Here is a 16,846-nt window from a genome sequence, read left to right on the forward strand (position 1 = left end):
TCCGACAGTTCTGCTGGATCCCATTGTAATTGAAAGATCTGAAGTAGTTAACTTCATTTGATCAGCAACCTGTGGGTATCGGATCAGAGTTCCAAGCTCCTCCCCCCTACCCATAATACCCTGCTACCTCCCTCTAGTCCTCCGATCTCATTTGGCACAGCTTCTTGAAGCATCTGAGAATGAGCTCCTAGCGTTGGGTTTGTGAGTTAAAGAAAAATATTCGAACTTTTTTCCTTAAAAACCTCTGTAAACTTGGTGTGTGTGTGGTGCCCTTTACTCCCTTACACTATTTTAGTAGTTTTTTCATGTTAGCTTTAATTTAGATATTAATTTCCCCTCCCCCCCTCTGTCTGTGTGTGAAGGTGTGTGGATGTGGGCCTGTTCTTTTCTAAAATGTCTGAAAGCCCAAAAGCAATTTTTTCTAAATGCTCCGAGTGTGGCCATAAGCTGTCCCAAGCAGATGGCCACACTGTGCATTATTTACCTGGGCATGGACCACCTTTCGTCGGGCTGCACTATCTGTGCAGCCTTCAACCCCAGGGCTTTGAGGGATAGATGGACCAAGCTAATCCTTGTGGGCCTTTTGCCCCCTGATTCGGCTTCGTCCTCCCCCCCCCCCCCCCCGTGGCGCCAGCCGCGACTGCGGCTGCTCCACCGATTGTTCCCGCTCCCCTGGCCAGGATTCAAACTCCCTCTTCGGCTCAGGAGGAAAGGAACACCAGAAAAAAGGACAAGAAAGACAAGGAGCATGATGGGGACAGGCATCGTAGCCACAAGAGGTGGGCCGATTCAGTCCCCTCGGCCCCGCCGTGTAAGCAGCTCGCCTCCCCCTTAAGGTCTCCAGGTCTTCCCCCTCCCAGGTTCGTTCTCAACGTTTCTCCCCGGAGCCGGAGGAGGAGACCCGGTCACCTTCGAGGTCGTCCAGGCGACCTTCCTGGCCAGCCTCGGCAGCCTCATCCAGATCAACCAGATGTTTATCTGATGCGGACATGGACCGGATGATGCGTCCATTTCTTCAGGCCCAGCTGCAGATGGGAGTGCTCTTGCCTCCCCCCCTCCAGGGGGGTGGGGAGAGCTCGACCACATTTTTCGCCCCCATTGCTCCTTCTCCGACCCACTGTCTGGGTTTGGAGCTGTCTGATCCGGGTCGTTTCGGAGCCGGTGTGATGTCGGCGCCAACAGTGTTTCCTACTTCGGCACCGACTGCACCTTCGAGTTTGTCGGGTCCTTTTTCGGATCCGAGCTCTTGGGGCCGTGAGCTGAGCGTCGGATCCAGAGGGGTCAGTGTGCCTTCAGCTCCGTTGAGGTTGGAGCGCACTGTTCTTTCAGATCCGATCGGGTCATCTCCGGTGCCGATCCACACGCCGGATCCGAGGGGGCTGCTTTTGGATCCTAGGGAAAGCAGCTCACCCTCTGCATTCAACGTCGTGGAGAGGGTCCTTTCGAGAGATTTGAGGCCCCAGGTTCCTGCTACGGATCCACCTGCCATTCCCTCTCAGACGGGCCTGTCTTCCATAATCTGGCCCCAGGGACAGCCTGCGCCTACGTCCCAGATGGTTCTTGTAGAGGATCAGGACATTGTTGGTGAGCCCTCCTTGGACAACCCCCCCGAGGAGGTTCCTCACAAACGAAAGTGTAAGAGGAAGCACTTGGACTCACCCGAGTCCCTCACAGAAAACACTGACTTGGAGGAAGGGGAAGGTTCCCCCAGGTCACCCCCCCCCCGAGGATGTCTCCTTTGGAGACATTATGGAAATGCTTCGTATTAGAGGGGGGTGGTCAGCCCAAAAGCCTTCCTCGGATGAGTCTGTATTTCTGGAGGCATTCGACGCAGGCCCATCTACCTCTTGGGTGTCCCCTTCCGCCGATCTCCTGCTGGACCTCATAACTACCAGGGCATGGAAGGAGCCGGACACTGTGGAGGCATTACCCAAGAGACTGGACTGGATTCTCAGCCCCCCCCCCACAGACAAGACAGTTTGGAGCAAGGGTGCCCCGGTAGATGCCATGGTGGTGGCTACCACCAAGAAGGAATTGGCACAGGAGAGTTCCTCGGTACATACTCCAGGCAAGGAGTCTCGGACGATGGACCACCTCGGAAAGCAGATGTTCGCTTCAGTGACCTTCTCTGTCAGGTCGCTGAACTATATGGCACATGTAATTTGGCTCCAGCTGGGACCTAATCAAAGAGTACGCTGGGTCACCCCCAGAGTCCATGTCGGCCGAGGACAAATGGACCTTCTCGGCTCGAATGGCCACTCTTGAGTCCATCACAAACACCTCTATGTGGCTTCTCTCCCATGCCATGGAGGGAGCGGCTAGAGCCAGCGGAGCAGGCATTGCTTTATGACGACAGGCCTGGCTCCGTCTCTGCAACTTTGCGGAACCCTTCAAGGCGTCCTTTGCGAATGCCCCTTTTGCCGGTTCTACGCTTTTCGGCAAAACCGTCCACGATACGCTACTCCAGAGCGAGAAGGACGGGAAGACGTCTGCCGTCGGGATCCGCTTCTCTGCTCCTCAGAGGTCCTTCTCCAGGAACCAAAGAGGACAGAAAGAAGATGTGGTTCCGGAAATCCCAACAATCCTGTTTCGCTTCGGACCCCTCGTCCTTCAGGGGCAGAGGAGGGCAGGGTGGACGCCAGCCCAGAGACAGAGGGGGGCCGAAGAATTTCGGGTCGAGGGAACACTTTTCCGATCGACCCACGCAGCAGCCCTGAGGGGTTGCCCGAGTGCTCCTCTCTGGAGGCAGTCGGGGGGCGCTTCTCGGAGCATCTAGCACATTGGGAGTCCATTACGACAGATCGCTGGGTGCTCTAGATCATATCCAGAGTTTACTCAATTTCATTCCTAAGTTCTCCTCCCCGATGTCCCACCCAATCAGAGGGAGGTAGCAGCCTTCGAAATAAAAGAGCTTCTAAAAAAGAGCCATCCAGCACAGCCTGTGGTGATAGCCACTCCTGCCCCCCTTCCTTCGGCTGAGACTCAAACTCCCACTAAAGCGCTGGAGAACAGGGAGGCCAGGAGGGAGTAACGGAGGGAGAAGCACCACAAGCGGCGGGCTGAGACCTCTGCTTCGGCCCCGCCGGCTAAGCGGGCTTCTCCCTCCACAGCTTCTAGGTCGTCTCCTCCTCGGCTCCGATCTCCTTGTTTCTCCCCAGGACCCGAGGAGGAGGAGGCCCGATCTCCATCGAGGTCATCGAGGCGGCATTCCAGGCCTGCCTCGGTGGCCTCATCGAGATCGACTTACAGTATGTCAGATGCAGACTTGGACCGCATGATGTGAAGGTTCATCCAAACCCAGCTGCAGATGGGAGTGCTCTTGCCCCCCCCCCCCTTCGGGGGGGGAGCTCGACACCTTTTTTTGCCCCGATAGCTCCTTCTCCGACCCGCTACCCGGGTTCGGAGCATTCGGAGCTGGGCAGAGTCGGAGCCGGGGGTGGGTCGGCGCCGACAGTACTTGATACTTCGGATCCGACCTCTCTGGGACGAGCTTCAGATCTGAGGGATTCAGTGTGCCTTTGGCTCCGTTCAGGTCGGAGCACACTGGTCCTTCGGATCCGACAGTCTCGGCGCCGGCTCCGATCCCTTCGTCGGATCCGAGTGGGAGTCGGCTCTCGGAGCCCAGGGATAGCGGTTCCCCCTCTGCCTTCGATGTAGTGGAGAGGGCTCTGTCGAGAGCATCCGGACCCCCGGCCCTTGTCTCGGCTCCACCCTGCACTCCCTCTCTGCTGGGCCAGGCTTCCATCACCTGGCCATAGGGACAGCCTGCTTTGATGTCCCAGGTTGTTCCATTGGAACAGGATGTTGCTAGCGAGACCTCCTCGGACAGCCCCCCTGAGGAAGTGCCTCGCAAGCACAAGTGCAAAAGGAGGCACGTGGACTCCCCCGAATCCTTAACCGAGGACATGGATTTGGATGAAGGGGAAGGCTCCCCAAGATCACCCCCTGAGGATGTCTCCTTTGGAGACATCATGGAAATGCTTAAGATCAGAGGTGGGTGGTCTGCCCCCAAGGCTTCCTCCGATGAGTCCGTGTTTCTGGAGGCATTTGAAGCAGGCCCGTCTACCTCTTGGGTGTCCCCTCCGGCCGACCCCCTGGTGGACCTTATTACCACCAGGGCGTGGAAGGACCCGGACACCATGGAGCCAGTCCCTAAACGCTTGGACAGGATACTGAGCCCCCCCGCAGACCGGTTCCACTGGAGCAAGGGTCCCCCCGTAGATGCCATGTTGACGGCGGCAGCCACGAAGAGGGAACTAGCTCAGGAGAGCCCCTCAGTCCATCCACCGAGCAAGGAGTCCCGCTTGATGGATCGCTTAGGGAAGCGAGTTTTTAGTTCAGCGACCTTTTCGGTAAGGTCCCTGAACTATATGGCACACGTCATCAGGATGCAGCGGAATCTTATCAAAGAATACTCTGCCCCCCCCCCCCCCCGAATCCATGTCGGCGGAGGACAAACAGTTGTACTCCACCTGAATGGCCACTCTGAGGTCCATTTTGAATACCTCTATGCGGCCATTGTCCCACGCCACCGAGGGAGCTGCTAGCGGAGTGGGCCTAGTCATGAGACGTCAGGCCTGGCTCCGGCATTGTGACTTTGCGGAGCCCTTTAAAGCGTCCTTTGCGAACGCCCCTTTTGATGATTCTGCCCTGTTTGGCAAAATGGTTCGCGAGATGCTAGTCCAGAGCGAGAAGGACAGGAAGACGTTGTTTGCCATCGGAGTCCGCTTCTCTGCTCCCCAGCGGTCCTTTTTGAAGAACCAAAAGGGTCAGAAGATGTGGTTCCGGAAATCGCAACATTCCCAACCCGCTCCAGACAACCAGTCCTTCCGTGGCAGAGGAGGACAGGGAGGATGCCGCCCCAGGGGCAGAGGGGCTCCGAGGAACTTTGGGTCCAGAGAATCCTTCTCTGACCGGCCCACGCAGCAGCGCTGAAGGGTTGCCCGGCTGCTCCTCTCTGGAAGCAGTCGGGGGGGCGCTTCTCGGAGTACCTAACAGCATGGGAGTCCATCACGTCAGACCGCTGGGTGCTTCGAATTATATCCAGAGGGTACAAAATTCCAATGCTTCATGTCCCCAAAATCAGGAACCTCCCCGATGTACCACCCGATCAGAGGGAGGCTGCAGCCGCAGAAATCCAGCAGCTGCTAGAAAAAAGAGCCATCCAGCCAGTCCCCCAAGACCAGCTCGGATTAGGGTTCTACTCCAGGTTCTTTCTGGTGCCAAAAAAGACGGGGGACTTGAGACCAATTCTAGACCTTTCCCGTTTGAACCTGTCGGTAACCAAGGAAAAATTCCGAATGGTCACTCTTCAATCTATTCTCCCCCTCCTACGGGAGAACGATTGGATGTGCTCTATAGACCTCAAGGATGCGTACTACCACATTCTAATGGACAGACGATCCAGGAGGTTTCTCCGCTTCCGGCTGGGAGCCGGTCACTACCAGTTCAGGGTCCTTCCCTTTGGCCTCACCACAGCCCCCAGGGTGTTCACCAAGGTGTTAGCAGTGATAGCGGCCCACCTGAGACTCCAGGGAATGCAGGTCTTCCCGTACCTGGACGACTGGCTCCTGACCGCCCCAACAAGGCATCTACTTTTCTCAGCCAGAGATTACTTTCTCTGCCTAGCCCCCCAATTAGGCATCACGATCAATGCGGACAAATCTTTCCTTGCTCTGACACAAGTCATAGAATTTATAGGAGCCAGAATAGACACCAGAGATCTACGAGCCTTCCTGACTTCGGAACGACTACGGAATTTGCAACTTCATGTGCGGGCCATCCTCCAGTCAGAAGCCCCACCGGCGGAATTGGTCCTGAGGGCGCTGGGCTCCATGGCGGCAGCGATAACGCTCCTTCCATGCGCCCGCCTGAACATGAGGGTACTGCAGTGGACCCTTCTAGTGCAATGGTCCTTTCAGTCTTTTCCTCTCCATCACCCCATCGCTATCAGCAAGGCTTGCAGGAGGGCCTTGTTATGGTGGCTTCATGCTCCGGATCTCCATACAGGCCGACCCTTCTGAACTCCTCCCCCTCTCGCCACGGTGACCACGGATGCCTCCCGCCTCAAGTGGGGGGGGCATTATTCAGGCAGGGCAGTCCAAGGCACGTGGAACGATACAGAGACCTCCCTGCATATCAACGTTCTGGAGATGAGAGCGGTGCTGTACGCGTTGCAAGCACTTCAGAATCTCCTCCCCGTAGGAACTATTGCAGTTCAGTCGGACAACATGTCTGTCGTCTGGTACTTCAACAAACGGGGGAACCAGGTCTTACCCTCTATGCCGCAAAGCCATGAGAGTGTGGGAATGTGCGATTTCCACCAACCGCTTTCTGATTGCAGCACACATTCCGGGGCGGGCCAACATCCTAGCAGACAAACTCAGCCACACCATTCTTTCCCCTTACGAATGGTCTCTCAACCCACTAGTAGCAAAGCAGATATTCGCAATATGGGGGCAACCCTGCTGCGATCTCTTTGCCTCTCCCTCAAACCCCAAATGCTACAATTTCTTCGCTCTGATTCCCCCTCCAGGGGAAACTCCAAGAGACGCTCTGGTGCATGCTTGGCCGCCCGGTCTACTTTATGCCTATCCTCCTCTACCCCTGATGCTACAGCTCTTACAGAAAGTCTCGCGGTTGGAGAGTAGGATGATCCTCATTGCCCCATTCTGGCCTCGGCAAACTTGGTTCCCTTACCTGTGGTCTCACCTAGTGAATCCCCACTGGGTTCTGGATCCCAGTCCGGATCTAATCTCCCATCCGATGGGCTTGTCGACCCCAAATCTGGACAGTCTGAAGCTGACAGCTTGGTTGCTCCAGTTCCACTCATAGTTAGGACTCCCGGTATCTCTTCACCAGTCAAAGCCATCCTCGTGGCAGCGCATAAACCTTCCACCAGGAAAGTGTACCGCAGTAAATGGAAACATTTTTCCGTCTGGGCGGAGCATCATAATCTAGATCCCTTTACAGCCCCTCTTCCATCCATACTAGACTTCCTAACTGGACTTTTTCAGGAAGGCGCTAGTTGCTCAACCGTCAAAGTACAATTGGTGGCCATCTCCCATTACCATGTGGGACATGACACAGGGCCCTTGATGTCGGCCAAATTGTGTAAAACCTTCCTCAAGGGTACTTTTCTGCTCAGACCCCCTATTAAAGAAGCCGTACCCCCCTTGGGATCTTTCACTAGTTCTTCAAGCCCTAACTGCTCCCTCATTTGAACCTGCCACTTCAGTGGATCTCAAATACTTGTCCTGGAAAACAGCATTCCTTGTAGCCATTATTTCAGCGAAAAGAGTTTCGGAATTTCAAGCCCTTTCTGTGAAGCCTCCTTACTTGATTTTTCATCCGGACAGAGTGTACCTCAGGACCAGTCCCTCCTTCCTCCCCAAAATAGCATCAGAATCCAATATAAATCCATCCATAAATCTAGCAGTCTTCTTTCCTAAATATCCGAATAAAGGAGAGTACAAGCTGCACTCATTAGATGTTCATAGGCAGCTACATTTTTATACTCATAGGACTGCTGGTCACAGGCAATCCGACCAGCTGTTCATTTCCTTTGCCAAATTCAATTTGGGGAAACCAGTCTCAAAAATCTCCTTGTCACGCTAGATTTCCCAATGTATTCTTTTAGCGTACCAAGCTTCTGGGAGACCCGCACCTGGAGGAGTTCGCGCACATTCCACTCGTTCCATCTCTACTTCCGCTGCCTTCAAATCTAGAGTTCCGTTGGATGATATTTGTTCGGCAGCCACTTGGGCCTCATCTCATACCTTTATTAACCACTACAAACTGGGTGTAATTTCTAGAGGGAGAGCATCCTTTGGCTCTGCGGTGCTCCGCAATATCCTTCCATGATGGCCACCCAAGATTCAGGTAGCTGGGGACTCTGTCCCACAGGTTGCTGACAAATGAAGTCCCTACTTCAGATTAAGAAGTTATGTACTCACCATAACGTTCCATCTCAGTAGGTGGCTTCATTTGTCTGCAACCATCCCCCCCTCCTTCCCCCTGGCCTTCAAAATGGATCTATGTAGATTGTTTATTGGAATACCCTTTTTGGGTATCTATAGAGGGGCAAACTTGATCTGAGGTCATGGAGGGTTGGCAGGGGATTATGGGTGAGGGGAGGAGCTAGGAGCTCGGATCCATTAGCTATGAAACAAGTTGCCGGCTCTGATCCGATATCAGATCCAAGACCTACAGGTTGCAGACAAATGAAGCCATCTACTCAGTTGGAACGTTATGGTGAGTACATAACTTCTTATTTTTTGAAAATCGGAACAACTCTTTGTCTCATTTGCTAAGTCCTGTTTGGGTAAAACAGTGACAAAGGTAACCTTAGCTAGGTGTATTTCCCAATGCATTCTTCTCGCATACAGAAGCTCTGGTCGACCTGAGCCCGTTCGGGTTCGGGCACATTCTACCCGTTCTTTGGCTACTTCTGCGGGCTTCTGGTCGAGGGTCCCTTTGGATGACATTTGTTCAGCAGCTACTTGGGCTTCCTCCCATACTTTCATTACACATTATAAATTGGATCTGATATCCAGAGGAAGGGCATCTTTTGGCTCTGCAGTGCTCCGGAATATCCTTCCTTGAGGACCTCCCAAGTTGTTGGTAGCTGGGGACTCTGTCCCACAGGTTGCTGATCAAATGAAGTTAACTACTTCAGATAAAGAAGTTATGCACTCACCATAATGTTCCATCTGAGTAGGTAACTTCATTTGTCAGCAACCAACCCTCCCTCCATCCCCTGACCTGTAGTTCGTCCTTGAAGGATCATTGTGTTTCACTTCCCAGATGACATCAGGTTAGGATGTTCAGGTGGATTTTTCCTTTTGTTATTGTAGCATTCTGTGATACTTTGGCAAACTCGATCTGAGGACAAGAGGGAGGTAGCAGGGTATTATGGGTAGGGAAGGAGCTTGGAGCTCGGATCTTTTGCTAGGAAAGCTGCCGGCTCTGATCCGAATCGGATCCGATACCCACAGGTTGCTGACAAATGAAGTTACCTACTCAGATGGAACGTTATGGTGAGTACATAACTTCTTTTTCCACTTCTTGGTCCTTCAGGAAGTCTGATCCAACTTGTCGAAGCAGATCCCTTCTCGGGACCAAGGTTGGATCCCCAGCAAAACCTGGCCACTTGTCAGCTTCATCGATATCCTCCAGAAGTCTCCTTCCCTTGGACATGGATTGGATGATGAGTTTCCTCAAGGCCGAAATCAAGTTGAGCTTGCTGCCGTCCCCTGCCCATGTGGCTAGGGGACCATTCCCATCTGCAGGACTCCACTGTCCTCTTCAGATCCAACATGTTTTGAATGTCAGGACCAGTGAATTTCTAGTGAGAGGCCGGCAATGTTGGGTACTCTCCCCTTGTCGACACAGAGTCCCTGGCTGGCTCTGTTCTTCTGCCATTGGACCAGGGTGCACCTTGCCTCTGAGGGGTCCGTTTCGAGTTCCTTAGGGGTGAGTTCTGGTCCGGAGTTTTCAGACCGTTCCCTTACCTTGGGGACTTTGGCATTGGACAGCTCAGGGCCAGTATTGTCAAGGGGCGTCTGTGCTGCATCGGGGTCCCTTCTCAGGTGGCCCCAGCTGCTGGTGAGTGGGGGAGCTTCGTCCAGCCCATTGGCCTTCTGAGTGGTAAAGAGGACCTTCACAAATTTGGCTGTTACCTCTCCTTCTTTAGGTCCTCTTCAGCATCTCCTGGGTTTGGCTGCTGAGGCCTCATCATCCATCCAGCATCAGCACTCTCACAAGCATCGTCAGATGAGCACTGCCCCATTTGAGGTACCTGTCTCTTCTGAGTCCTCCCCTGAGCCTACCGTTGAGGAACCCCCTTGGAAGAGAATGTTTGAGGAGGCACTTGGACTTCCACAGAGTCCCTCATTGAGGACACAGATTTTGAAGAGGGAGACTGGTCCCCCAGATTTCTACCTGAGGAGGTTTCCTTCAGAGATATCCTCAAAGTTCTCAAGCAGAGAGGCGGATGGTCTTCCCCAGCCTTGTCTTCAGAGGAGTCCGTGATCCAGAAGGCCTTCGGGATGGACCCATGTTCTACCTAGGTTTTCCCCCCTGCTGACAGGCTTGTGGACCTTATCGCAAGTAGGGCTTTGACGGAGCCTGACACTGTGGAACCTATGCCCTAAAAAGCAGACAAATTCATCAGTCCTCATAATGATAAGCCTTTTTGGACCAAAGGGATCCCTGTCACTGCCATTGTGGTGGCCACTGTTTCTGAGGAGGAACTTGGTGAGCAAAGCTCCTCCGTCCATCCCCTGAACAGGGAGTCCAGAGCAATCGACATTTCGGAAAGCATGTGTTTGAATCCGCTATTTTTGGTCTGAGAGCAACTAATTACTTGGCCCATTTTACCTGGCTTCAGAGAGATTTGGTTTTGGAGTTTACCACTTCCCTGTCTGAGTTGTTGCTTCCAGAGCGCATCAAGCTAGTCTGTCCGAGGCTGTCTACTCTAACACCTTTGGCTAATGCTTCGGTGAGGCTGATCTTCAGTACTGTGGAGGCCACCTATTGCACAGCAGGCACCAGCATTGCTATCCAACGGCATGCCTGGCTTTGCCTTTGTGGGTTTGCGGAGCCCTTTAAGGCTTCTTTCACTAATGCCCCTTTTGATAGTTACACCTTATTTGGGCCATCTTTTAAGGAAACCTTAACCCGCAGTGAGCAGAAAGGCAAGACTCTTTCTGTGGTAGGGATCAAGTTTTCTACTCCCCAGCAGTCCTTTTTAAAACTCAGAGAGGAAGTATGAAACTTTTGTTCCAGAGGACTCTGTCTTTCTTCCCCAGGCCGGGACAGGGTATTCAATGGCAAACACCGCCAGAGGTGCAGACTGGGTCCACATAACCAAGGTTCCCAAGAACCCTTCTCAGAGAAGCCCTTCCAGTGCTCCTGAGATCCTGCCCTACTGTCCTGCCCTGGAGGCAGTCAGGGGTCAACTCTCCCTTCACCCACTTCCCTGGACAAGTCTCACCTCCAGTCAGTGGGTAAAACACTTATTTCCAGGGGTTACTCCATTCCCTTCTCCCAGCCCCCTCCAATTTGGGAATGTCTCCCAGATGTCCCATTCCATCAAATGGAGTTGGCCTATCTTGAGATGCAAGACCTCCTTCAAAAAAGAGACATTCAAGAGGTTCCAACAGGACAATGAAGGTCCGGAACTTACTTTAGCTTCTTTTAGGTGCCAAAGAAGACTGTGGACCTGCATCCGATTCTGGACCTCAGCGAGCTAAATATGTCAAGAAGCCCAAGTTCTGGATGGTCACTGTTTAGTCCATTCTGCCTCTTGCGCAAGGATGATTGGATGTGCTCAGTGGATCTCAAGGATGCGCATACTATCATATAAAGATTGACAGATTCTCCAGGAGACACTTAAGCTTTCGGTTAGGGGCCAGTCATTACCAGTTCAGATCTCTGCCCTTTGGACTCACCACAGCCCCATAGGTGTTTACCAAATGTATGGCAGTGGTGGCAGTTCATCTCCGGCTCCAAGGTTTCCAGGTTTTTCCATACCTGGACGATTGGCTTATCACGGCTCTCACAAGGCATCGACTATCACTGGCCACCAGGTATGTCCTCATCCTTTTCCAGCATCTAGGCATCACAGTGAATCTTCCCAAGTCCATTCTCGTTCCGAGCCAAAACCTGGTGTTCATCGGGGTCCAGCTGAATGTGGTATTGAAGACTGCAGTACTGCCTTCCTGCAGGGTCCAACGCATTCAAGATCAAGTCTCTCTTTTGCTGGAAGTAGCACGGCCTTCAGTTCACTTGATTCTCCAAACGTCAGGCTGACCATTCAGTTGGTGCGTCTAGCCAGGTGTCACATGCGAGTTCTCCAGTGGACTCTGGCCCATGTCCTTGATGAAAGTCTCTCTTTTGCTGGAAGTAGCACGGCCTTCAGTTCACTTGATTCTCCAAACGTCAGGCTGACCATTCAGTTGGTGCGTCTAGCCAGGTGTCACATGCGAGTTCTCCAGTGGACTCTGGCCCATGTCCTTGATGATAAAGTTGACTCAGATGTGCAGGAATCATCTTGCTTGGTGGCTTCAGTTTCAATGCCTGTTTCTAGGCAGGCCATTTTTTCTTCTTCCACCCATGGCCTCAGTGACCACGGATTCCTCCGTGTTTGGGTGGGGGCAGGACAGTTCAAGGCATGTGGTCCCCTGCAGAGAACAAATTGCACATAAATGTCCTGAAGATGATAGCAGTCCTTCTAACTTTGCAAGCCTTTCAGGAGTGCCTCGCTCTGGGGACTATAGCAATTCAGATGGATAACATGACAGTTGTCTGGTATATCAGCAAGCAAGCAGGAAAACAGTCTTATCCTCTGTGAAGAGAGGCCATTAGATTGTGGGAATGAGCGATGTCTTCCAAGCGCTTTCTTCTTGCAACTCGTATACTCTTCAACTTGTTGGCCGACAGACTAAGCAGGTCCATCTAGAGTCCACACGAGTGGTCCCTGAATCCATCAGTGGCAAGGCAAATCTTCGACCATTGGGGGTCAACCTTGCTGCGATATTTTTGCATCCCCGGTCAAGCACAAATGCAGCAATTTCTTTGCCCTGATCCCCCCAACAGGGGAGTCACCCAGGGATGCTCTAGCCCACGATTGGCCTCTGGGTCTCCTGTATACTTACCCTCCTATTCCTCTATTACCCAAAGTCCTTCAGAAAGTTCGTCACCTGAAGACTCTTCTCATTCACATTGCCCTTTTCTGGCATCATCAGGTGTGGTTCTCCTTCCTAAGGTCTCATCTGAAGTATCCACCTTGGCTACTGGATCCCATTCTGGATCTTATTTCCCATGCCTGGCAGCTTTCACTTCCCAGTTTCCAGACCCTTCATCTAACCGCATGGTTTCTTCAGTTCCAGTAATCCTTTCACTGTCCAGGCTTCCTTCTCCAGTGAGGAGCATTATTGTAGCTTCTCAAAACTGTCTACAGAGAAGGTCTACTCCAGTAAATAGAAAAGGTTTTCCATTTGGGACAGACAACAAAATCTTGATCTTTTCAGCCCCTACTCCTGATATTTTACTCTTCTTATCGTCTCTTTTTCAGGATGGGGCAGGTTTTTCTACCATTAAGCTCCAGTTTGCTGCCATCTCCAATTTCCATATCCGTGATGAGTCTGCCTTTTCTTCCAAACTGTGTAAAGCCTGTCTGAAAGGTTTTTTTTTTTTTTTTCTTCTTAGACCTCCTTTTAAGGATCCATCCACACCATAGGACTTGAACTTGGTGCTGCAGTCCCTAACACAAAAACCTTTTGAACCAGCTGGTTCATGATATTCAATTCCTTTCCTGGAAGATGGCCGTTTTACTGGCCGTTACTTCTGCCAAAAGGGTCTCGGAACTTCAGGCTCTAAGTATTACGCCTCCGTTTATGGTCTTTTATACGGACAGGGTGTCCCTTAGAACAAATCCCTCCTTTCTTCCCAAAGTGGCTTTGGAGACTAACCTCAATCAATTCAACTACCGGTCTTCTTTCCTAATTACTCTAGTAAAGGAGAATATATCTTGCATTGTTTAGACGTCCATAGGCAATTGTGTTTTTATCTAAAAAGAACTGAGGAATTTAAGAAATTGGACCAGCTTCTTGTGTCCTTCTCTCAAAATAGAATGGGCCAGGCGGTTTCTAGAGTGACTATTTCCAGGTGGATTGCGAATTGTATTTCCTATATTATGATAGTAGGCATTTGGAATTATCTAGACCAGTTAAGGCCCATTCTACGAGGTCTGTTGCTACATCTTCAACCTTCTTTGCTAGACTTTCCTGGATGAGATTTATGTTACTGCAACTTGGTCTAATTCACACACTTTCATTTCGCACTACAGATTGGATTTGTTGTCTAGGAACAGGGCTTCCTTTGGTTCCTCCATGCTCCGGCATAGCCTTCCTTGAGGTCACCCAGGGTACATAGCAGCTAGGGAGTCTGACTCATTCGTTATGAATATTGACACAGATAGCATCAGGCAGAGTTCTTTACTTACCATAACTTTGCATCTGTGCTATACATTGTCATTATTCATCACATTCCTGCCCTCCTTCCCCCTTCCTTCCATGGGTTTTGGTGTGGCTTAATTGGCTTGTATTGGGTGAGAATTTTTTTTTGGCCTTCTATTGTATCTGTTTCTGCATTTCTACTAATTTATCAAACTTGATCTGAGGGCTAGAAGGTAGCAAGAGATTATGGGAAGGGGAGGAGCTTGAGCTGTGGATCTGTCTGAGAAGTTGACAGGTTGGATCTAAGACGCATCTGTGATGAATAATGACACTGGATAGCACAGATGCCAAGTTATGGTAAGTACATAACTCTTTTTTGTGGCCTTTGCATGTCTTTCTGGCTGATCTGTCCTTAGGAGCTCTCACAGATGGGTACCTGACTAGTTTGATGCCCTCCAGCAGTTGCATTATTTTCTTGGCAGTTCCTGTGTTTGGGATGTCATTTGACTGCATGACTTTACACCAAGTGAACAGATCTACTTAGTCCTTGAGCTCATCATTAGTTTTCAGCTGTTCATACAGCTTGAAACTATATCCTTGTGGCAGCATTGGTTAAAGGATACCATTTATGCTGTCCAGCAGCAAATTTACCAAGTGTCCCTGTGGCTGTCAGAGTAGTCAAGACCCACATCAGCATTGCTTATTTAGACTTTTTGAAGAACAGATGAAAAACTCAGCAGCATGTGTTAATAGCTCACTACTACCAACAGACACCAGACAAAAAAGGTCCAGGACAGACTTGTTATAAGAAAGACGGAAGTGATTGGAAGATCTCCATAAGGAGATGAATAGGAGGCTGCACTCTGCAGCTTCAAGCCTCCAGTGGGACATCATCACATGAAACAATAGCTGGAGGTTGGAGAGCAGCTCTACTCTGCTGTAGAAACACAGTTTGAAACCATGCATTGATCCTTCAAAGTGGGTCCCTAAGGGTAGATCGACCTGACTGGAAGTGCAGAGTATGGAGACTGAATGCAGTTAATTTTTTTGGTCTGTCCTTGTAAGAAAGCATGATTACAGGGCTTGCCTGGCATGATATGTTTGTTTGAATTACTGCTGATCTGATGTTATCCCTGTCACTACTCCTCACTCTTTGGTCATAGGATCAGACATCGGAATCAAGCTTGAGCTTCTTCCACTCCCATAATCCCTTGCTATCCTCTAACCCCTCAGATCTCGTTTGCCGCTTACTAGCTTCAAACATGATTACTTAGGCTTGTGTCTCCTTAAGGGGTAAGTGCTTATTTTTCTTAACTGTTGTATTTCTTCTTATTTTCTTGTAGTTATCTAATATCGTTTAGTTTAAGCTTAGTGATAGTTCCTCCCCTCCCATTTAGTTCTTTCAGTCGGTAAGCCTTTTGGCACCAAAATATTTTGTACTTATCTTTCTACAACCTTTTACTGGGTTTATTCTAGTTTTTAGTGCTGTAGGTTATTCTCGTTTTAGTTTGTAGATCTGATGTTATCCATGTCATTATTCATCACTCTTGGGTCTTGGATCCAACATCGGATCCGAGCCATCACTTTACATACAGCTTCAAGGCTCGAGCTCCTCCCACTCCCATGATCCCTTGCTTCCCTCTAACCCCTTAGATCTTGTTTGCCGCTTAACAGCTACAGACGCAGGTTTCTTGGCTCTGCTCCTGTTTGGGATAAGTAGTTCTTTTTTTGTCTCTTTTTGGGTACTTTTTGGCTAGTGCTACCTGCTTCGTAGTTAAACTTTTCTGAGTTTAGGATACCAGTTATCTATTCCTCCCATTCTGGTTCGTTGGATGTTATGTGATCCTATCTCGCCTACATTCTGACTGATGGGTTCGGAGCCGATCCCTCGGCTCCGACTCGGCACGCTTATGCCAAAGAGCGAAGTCTCTTATTGGCTGAGCTTACTATATCCCAGGATGCACCACTACCAGTCCCCCAGATCTCGTTTGCCGCTAACCTGCGAAGACGTGGTCTCGAGCTGGCTGAGCTGAGTAGTAATTTTACTAACTTTTTCTGTCAGTTTTTTTGCTGTCTTGTCACCAAAAGCTGTTTTAACGGCTATTCTTCACTTTTGTGTGTGTTTGGAGTTTGTTTAAGACTTGTGTGATTGGGTTGAGTTTGGTAGGCCTCCTTCATCTTAGGGCCTTCCCAGTCAGTCAACCCTCTTTAAAACTTACAGGGTTTCAAAGTACCCTTGTTATTTGCAACGCTTTTAAGCGATTACTGTAACCTTTTATTAGGTAGTGTCAAACAGAAAGTCAGTTTGTATTTTTCTGTCAAGATTACTCAAATTGTTTTACCATAATGTCTCAAAATCCTAGGCCTTCGGGCTTTAAAAAATGCACCAAATGCAATTTCAAAATGTCCATCACAGACGATCACTCGCTCTGTGTGTATTGTTTGGGTGCAAAACATTTACAGGAGTCATGCAGCGTATGTCACGCTTTTTCCTCAAGGGTCCTCCAGGAGAGGAAAAATAAACTGATTCTTAAGGGGTTAATAAAACCTTCTTTTGAAGAAGCCTTGGCATCCTCTCCTTCTCCGGCTAAAAGAAAAGGCGCGGTTCCGACCAGTCCGTCGGATCCGACCGCCAAAAGACATAGGCAGGCCTCTCCTTCGGCTCCAAGGACTTCGGAGCCGAGGATGGAACGGTCTGCCTCGATGCCACCAGTCTCGACTCCTCTGGCTTCGGAGCCGATGGCTGGGGCATCGAGGCGGGTCACCTTCGTCGGCTCCACTGGTCTCGGAGCCAACAAGGGTCGCCGCTCAGACACTTCCTCCTCGGCCAAGTCCACCTCGGCACCGATGGAATCTAGTGTGTGTATTCCTTGCGCCGATAGTCA

The 16,846-nt window shown here is 50.7% G+C and overlaps 1 protein-coding gene across 2 annotated transcripts in view; it reads left to right on the top strand.

Annotated features, from left to right (window-relative positions):
• Positions 1–16,846, top strand: part of LOC122811905 (glycine N-phenylacetyltransferase-like) — a 662,545-nt gene that overhangs the window by 432,043 nt on the left and 213,656 nt on the right. The window lies entirely within an intron of this gene.

Source organism: Protopterus annectens, chromosome 9.part0, assembly GCF_019279795.1.
Source record: "Protopterus annectens isolate FY-2018-M chromosome 9.part0, PAN1.0, whole genome shotgun sequence".
NCBI lineage: Eukaryota > Metazoa > Chordata > Ceratodontiformes > Protopteridae > Protopterus > Protopterus annectens.